General features: G+C 42.6%; 1 pseudogene; it reads right to left on the reverse strand.

Moving 5' to 3' along the window:
* Positions 1 to 859: 859 nt before the first annotated feature.
* LOC104825345 lies at positions 860 to 4,236 on the reverse strand (annotated as a pseudogene).
* Between the last annotated feature and the right edge of the window lie 3,745 nt (positions 4,237 to 7,981).

Consider the following 7,981-nt stretch of genomic DNA (forward strand, 5'->3'; position numbering starts at 1 on the left):
TAAGAATTTTGAGAAGACGTCACTTTTCCGACGAAGTGGATAGATCCAAATGAATTGTGTAAAATGGTCGAGGAAAACAACGTAATAACGAAGGCTACTAACACTCAAAATAGGTGAGGTCCATACATCCGAGTGAATGATTTGAAAAGGAGCCGAAACCAACTTATTTGACCGGAAGAAAGGAAGTCGAACACTTTTGCCAAGATGACAAGCTTCACAAGTCGAAGACATGTTGGGCTTATTACAAGGAATAAAACCTTTAGAAATTAAATGCTGAAAAGTAGAGTTGCCCGTGTGACCCAAGCGACGATGCCAAACAGTGGTGGATGGGGCGAGTAATGCAATTTGAGGACGAGTGACGGATATGTTTGGTTCGGTGATTGGGTAGAGAGGGCCGGTGATGTCGCATCGGAGAAGAGTCCGCTGTGTCAGACGATCCTTAACAGAAAAACCAAGAGGATCAAATTCAATAGAACAATCATTATCGGTGGTAAATTGACGAACCGAAATAAGGTCTTTGATAATAGATGGAGCAACAAGAACATTGCGTAATGCAAGATTGCGTGAGGAGGAAGGAATGGTGGTATGGCCAGATTGATGAGTGGGGATTAAAGAACCATCACCAACGGTGATGGCGGGAGTGATGCTCGAATTAAAAATAGTGCGTAAGTTACCTGGTTGGTTCGTGAGGTGAGAGGTGGCGCCACTGTCCATGTACCAGGCATGGTCGGCTGGGTTTTGCAGAGTCATCGTATTGAAGGCTTGAGCGAGAGCTTGTGCAGGTTCTGTAGGCGGAGTGGAAGATGGTGGTGACTGCCATTGTGGCGGGGATGCTCGAGTTGCATTCGGATGGCTTGGGTTAGGACCAAGAATGCGGAGATGCTCGAGTTGCATTCGGATGGCTTGGGTTAGGACCAAGAATGCCTGGACCGTACGCCGGGTGTGTCCAGGGCTGTTGCCAGAATTGTGGCCAGTTGGTGTGGTTCCATGCATTTCCATAGTGCGGACCATTGTTGTGGTATCGACGGCCACGTGAGTGACGGCCTCTACGGTTGCCAGATCTACCACGAGGAGAGGAGGGCCACGAGTGTTGTGGTCGAGATGACGGTGCAGACGCCATGTAAAGAACAGTCGGGGCCGACGAGTGCTCAGTATGAGAAGGTTGATTTCGAGTTGTCTTGGAAAGTCGCTGCTCTTCAAGGGTAAGCATCGAGCGGGCATCTTCAAATGATGGAAACGGTGTTTTGTGTTTGATGACATTGACAATGTTGTCGAACTTCTCTATGAGGCGATTGAGAAGATGCATGACGAGAGCACGGTCTGAAAGTTCAGCATCAATGTTGGATAACAGATCCGACAATTTCTTCAACTTTTGGTAGTACTCCTGAACATTAAGGTCGCCTATGGTGAGCGTGTGAAGTTCATGCTCAAGTTGGATTGCTCGTCCACAATGCATGAGCGGTACTTTTCTTCTTGAGCACGACAGTGAGTAGTGATTGCGAAATCGATCCGTAGATCCACAACTTCACAAGGCCATCGATGCGTGCCCAGTAGGTGTCATCGGTGCCGCTGGGTAAGGTGCTCCCGTCGAGATGTCCCATAACTCCGAAGCTTAGGCAATGGGTTTCAAACAATTCTCTCCACGCATCGTAGTTGAATTCTTCCATATCGAGCGTGATCGGGATGTGGGATTTTTATATTACTCACACCGAATGGTTTTTCGGATTGGGGAATTTCGGCAGCCATGGCGTAGGGAAGAATAAAGAAGACAAAGAAGACAAGGTTGAAGAAGGAGAAGAAGACGGCGCTAGGTTTAGGATTTTTGGAGAGGCTCTGATACCATGAAACTTGGCATAAATCTCCCTTGCCTTCTATTCTCATTGATCACCAATATATACACTTTGACAATAATAATTGGAAATACATACAGATATGGTAATACATAAATATAGGACTAATTTGTTATATTAGTCCATAATATCCGCTATCATTCCCAACGAGTTTGGCAGAGCTTGCAACACAATGGTTTGAAGTGGTATTCCCAACGTTTGAGGCCCCAACTCACCGAGAAAGTCAAATAGAGGATCTATCGATAGCCAAGAGTCAACCAAAAGCTGCATTTGTCCCCTTCCCCAACTCTTCATCGGATCAGGTTCTTTGCAAGTGGCATCAATTTCAGAATTTTCTTCCGCGCCCAACTTCCTTGATTACTTTGCTTAAGTGATTAACAGGTGTTTTCCAACCAAGCGACCCATAATGAGCCCCCTCAAGTAAATAAGACCTAAATAAGCATAATGCATAGCATGTTGTTCCAATCTGTGATGTGCCTTAGCCCTAAGCCACCATTCACTTTCGGTCGGCATATAGCACACCATGTGACCTTTATAGAGAAGTATGATCTTATTGAAGATAATTGTGTTACAAGCAAGAGATATATAGAACTAGTGGTTGCTATATCTAGGGAAGAAAATAATGAACAAATCAATTATACAAGATTACAATCACAATAAAATCTCTTAGATTCGTATTTGGTGGGTATAACATATTTTCTTCCATTACGCCCCCGCAAGATGTGTGTCGGTGGAGGCACCAATTTTAAGACGCATGACTTCGAACCTAGAACAAGGTAAAGCCTTCATAAGGCCATCGGCCAGCTGGTCCTTGGACGACACATGAGCAACACGTAACTTGGTGTCTTGAATGAGCCCAAGAATGAAACACCGGATTTATAGCCAAGTATGTTGCTCCAACATTATCGCAATATATAACAGGTATAACATGTATGGGGATGTCGAGTTCAGAGAGTAAGGACGTGAGCCACCGTACCTCAGAAGCTATCGTCGATACAAATTTATACTCAACTTCCATCGATGATTTGGCAGCAAAACGTTGCTTCTTTGAGCTCCAGGATATCGGATTATTGCCCAAGTAAACAATGTATGCACCAGTGGACGTGTAGTCATCTTTGTCACCTCCCCAATCGGCGTCCGAAAAAGCGTGAAGAGTGAATGGAGAATTGGTGTTAAAGTGAATACCAAGAGAGGATGTGATGCGCACGCACCGAGTTCTATATTTATAACCCGATCGCATCACTAACAGCAAGTATACTGTAGTTGTAGTACCGGGGTCGATCACGAGGACTAGGTGATATTAATCTATCTTAAGGCTAGGATGACGATGGAAATGGGACTAAAATGATGATGGTGATGATGTGAACTAAACTAAATGAGGAAATAGGAATAAACGGTTAACAATCAATGATTCAAGCATTGTAGGTTCAGGATCCCTTTTGATTTGCATGGATAGTTAAAGATGATATGATGTCTATGATATTCATTTCCAAATAAGGGATTTCAAGCATCTTAAATAGAGTTTGTCTCTCCCAAGCTTTTCAAATTTCACATTTAATGTTTTTGGAATTTGTTTTTGACCACATGAATGTTTGTGGTTTCTTTATTTATTTATTTTTTATCTTTTTGTAGCCTATAAATAGGCAAAGAAATCAGATTATCAAAAATATATATGAGTTTTCTTTGAGTGTCACTTTTAGTGAGTTTGAGCTTTTAGCTCATGGTTCTTTTTGGAACCTTTGAACTTATCGAATGGAGTGATTCCGTTCGTGGCGTTCATCCCGACTTATCAAACGCTAGCTCATAAGCATTTGTGGCGCCTCCGCGATACCGATATTTCTAGTCCAGGTTTGATAGGGGTTTAGGACGGTTCGTTAGAATGTCTGGGCCTAGGTTTCTATCATTATTTTGGTAGGGGTTTAGGAAGGTTCTTTGGAATGTCTGGGCCTAGGTTTCGATCAGTTTCTTCAGCTTTTGGCAGTACTCGTGAACACTTAGGTCGCCTATGGTGAGCGTGTGAAGTTCATGCTCAAGTTGGATTGCTCGAGCTTCCTTGTTATCACGAAATTGATTTTCCAATCTCATCCACAATGCATGAGCGGTACTTTTCTTCTTGAGCACGACAGTGAGTAGTGATTGCGAAATCGATCCGTAGATCCACAACTTCACAAGGCCATCGATGCGTGCCCAGTAGGTGTCATCGGTGCCGCTGGGTAAGGTGCTCCCGTCGAGATGTCCCATAACTCCGAAGCTTAGGCAATGGGTTTCAAACAATTCTCTCCACGCATCGTAGTTGAATTCTTCCATATCGAGCGTGATCGGGATGTGGGATTTTTATATTACTCACACCGAATGGTTTTTCGGATTGGGGAATTTCGGCAGCCATGGCGTAGGGAAGAATAAAGAAGACAAAGAAGACAAGGTTGAAGAAGGAGAAGAAGACGGCGCTAGGTTTAGGATTTTTGGAGAGGCTCTGATACCATGAAACTTGGCATAAATCTCCCTTGCCTTCTATTCTCATTGATCACCAATATATACACTTTGACAATAATAATTGGAAATACATACAGATATGGTAATACATAAATATAGGACTAATTTGTTATATTAGTCCATAATATCCGCTATCATTCCCAACGAGTTTGGCAGAGCTTGCAACACAATGGTTTGAAGTGGTATTCCCAACGTTTGAGGCCCCAACTCACCGAGAAAGTCAAATAGAGGATCTATCGATAGCCAAGAGTCAACCAAAAGCTGCATTTGTCCCCTTCCCCAACTCTTCATCGGATCAGGTTCTTTGCAAGTGGCATCAATTTCAGAATTTTCTTCCGCGCCCAACTTCCTTGATTACTTTGCTTAAGTGATTAACAGGTGTTTTCCAACCAAGCGACCCATAATGAGCCCCCTCAAGTAAATAAGACCTAAATAAGCATAATGCATAGCATGTTGTTCCAATCTGTGATGTGCCTTAGCCCTAAGCCACCATTCACTTTCGGTCGGCATATAGCACACCATGTGACCTTTATAGAGAAGTATGATCTTATTGAAGATAATTGTGTTACAAGCAAGAGATATATAGAACTAGTGGTTGCTATATCTAGGGAAGAAAATAATGAACAAATCAATTATACAAGATTACAATCACAATAAAATCTCTTAGATTCGTATTTGGTGGGTATAACATATTTTCTTCCATTACGCCCCCGCAAGATGTGTGTCGGTGGAGGCACCAATTTTAAGACGCATGACTTCGAACCTAGAACAAGGTAAAGCCTTCATAAGGCCATCGGCCAGCTGGTCCTTGGACGACACATGAGCAACACGTAACTTGGTGTCTTGAATGAGCCCAAGAATGAAACACCGGATTTATAGCCAAGTATGTTGCTCCAACATTATCGCAATATATAACAGGTATAACATGTATGGGGATGTCGAGTTCAGAGAGTAAGGACGTGAGCCACCGTACCTCAGAAGCTATCGTCGATACAAATTTATACTCAACTTCCATCGATGATTTGGCAGCAAAACGTTGCTTCTTTGAGCTCCAGGATATCGGATTATTGCCCAAGTAAACAATGTATGCACCAGTGGACGTGTAGTCATCTTTGTCACCTCCCCAATCGGCGTCCGAAAAAGCGTGAAGAGTGAATGGAGAATTGGTGTTAAAGTGAATACCAAGAGAGGATGTGATGCGCACGCACCGAGTTCTATATTTATAACCCGATCGCATCACTAACAGCAAGTATACTGTAGTTGTAGTACCGGGGTCGATCACGAGGACTAGGTGATATTAATCTATCTTAAGGCTAGGATGACGATGGAAATGGGACTAAAATGATGATGGTGATGATGTGAACTAAACTAAATGAGGAAATAGGAATAAACGGTTAACAATCAATGATTCAAGCATTGTAGGTTCAGGATCCCTTTTGATTTGCATGGATAGTTAAAGATGATATGATGTCTATGATATTCATTTCCAAATAAGGGATTTCAAGCATCTTAAATAGAGTTTGTCTCTCCCAAGCTTAAACTCACTACCCAAGGAATCAATTTACCTATCTCCCAATTATCTAAATGATCCTTTGATGCATGAATGCTCTCTATCACAAACCTAGGCAAGCAAAACCATTTCCCAATGTGAATGTCTCACCTATTTGGTGTTTAGTTCCAAACAACACTCCCATATCCCTATGATCAATGTGTTCTAATATCATACCAACTAAGATTTCGCCAAAGTTGGAAGCATGAAGTACAAAACACCAAACCTATGGAAAAAGAACTCATAAACACCATAGTTAAACATATGAATCCATTATAAAAATGGGGATCCCTCACCCACAACTAAGTTTCTACTCCATGTTCAAAAGAGGGAAACAAAGAGAAACAAAGAAGAACATGGTAGAAAAGAGAAAGAAAGGCTTAGTGTGGTCTTCAATGGTGATGATCTCCTCTTCTTCTCCTTCTCCAAGTCTTCCCTTCCTCCCCAAGTTCTCCTCTCCTCCAAAAGTGGCTGATTTCAAAGTGCCCAAAAAGTCCCTTAGACTCCTCCCTCTTTCCTCTTTTGTGAAAAACCCTAAAAGGCTTCTTTGTTTTCTGTAGATGGGCTTCTAAAGTGGGCCAAATCTGAGTAGATTTTCGTCAAGCCTAAAGCAGGAGGTAGACTGTATAAGTGAGTGGTAGCTCGGAATTTTCGACATAGCATAAAATCTGAGCCGCTTGCTAGATTAATCGAGTTGTAGCTCGGTTCTTCTGTTCTGTTTGTACTCTTTGCTTTCAGCTTGTTTTGCTCGTTTTTCGCCTCCAAAAACTCCATCTGACACCTAGTTCTGCACAACATAGAAACAAAGGCATACTCTACCCATAGATGGTCTCCACATGCATGGAGTTAGTAGGAAATGCATCAAATGTCACAAAGAAAATGCATGTAAAAACGATGTGATCAAGGAGGTTCCGGAAATGTATCGTAGAATACGCTTGATGGCCTTCCAGTGTTCTTCGGTTGGGCGATGCATATATTGAGATAGCTTATTGACAGCATAGGCTATGTCGGGCGAGTGAGGAGTAAATATTGAAGACCTCCAAGAGCTTGTCAATATTCATTGGCATCACTTAGAGGTGTTCCCATTTGAGTCGAAAGGGTTGTTGTAGATGCCAATGGAGTTGGAACCGGTTTTGCATCAGTCATCTTATGGTAAGCAAGTATATCATGAATATATCTCCGCTGAGTGAGTAGAAGGCCTCGGTTTGTAGAATTCACTTCAATGCCAAGGAAGAAGGAGAGCTTGCCAAGGTCTTTGAGTGATAAACGTTGTGCAAGAATATCAATGAACAGTTGTACTCTTGAGCGTCACTTCCCGTGATTATGATGTCATCAACATAGACAATCAAGTACAAGGTAATGTGTCCATGATGAAAAATGAGTAGGGAGGAGTCGGCTAAGGAATTGAAAAACCCGGATTGCTTGAGGAAGAGGCGAAGCTCGTTATGCCAAGCTCTTGGAGCTTGTTTGAGTCCATACAATACTTTGTGAAGTTCGCATATGTGAGACGGATGATCGGGAACCACAAACCCGAGAAGTTCACTACAAAAAAAATGGTCATTTCCAACGGGTAAATCCGTTGGAAATTAACGTTTCCAACGGATTTATCCGTTGGAATTTCGTCGTTAGAAATCGGTGTCCGTTGGAAAACCGTTGGAATTTTCAACGGAATTGCAACGAATTTTTCCGTTGGAAATTTCCAACGGATTTCCAACCGGCATCCGTTGGAAATTTCCAACGGATTTTCCAACCGATATCCGTTGGAATTTTCCAACAGAATTTTCAACCGCATTCCGTTGGAATTTTCCAATGAAAAATTCGAAACATATTCCCGACCCCGACACCGACCCCGACACCGATCCCGACCCCGACACCGACACCGACCCAACCCGACACCGACATCGACACCAATCCGATCCGACCAAACCACGATCCCGAAACTCACTTCCCAGTAGGTCACCCATCCTTCCACTGCTCCAGCTCAATCCTCTTTAACCCTAGAGTTCCAATTAGAACTCTTCCAACTCCTCCAAGTTAAACTTCTGATATCATATAACATTAATATATATACATATTCAAATTCATATAT

This window comes from Tarenaya hassleriana, unplaced genomic scaffold (assembly GCF_000463585.1).
Source record: "Tarenaya hassleriana unplaced genomic scaffold, ASM46358v1 Cleome44, whole genome shotgun sequence".
Lineage (NCBI taxonomy): Eukaryota > Viridiplantae > Streptophyta > Magnoliopsida > Brassicales > Cleomaceae > Tarenaya > Tarenaya hassleriana.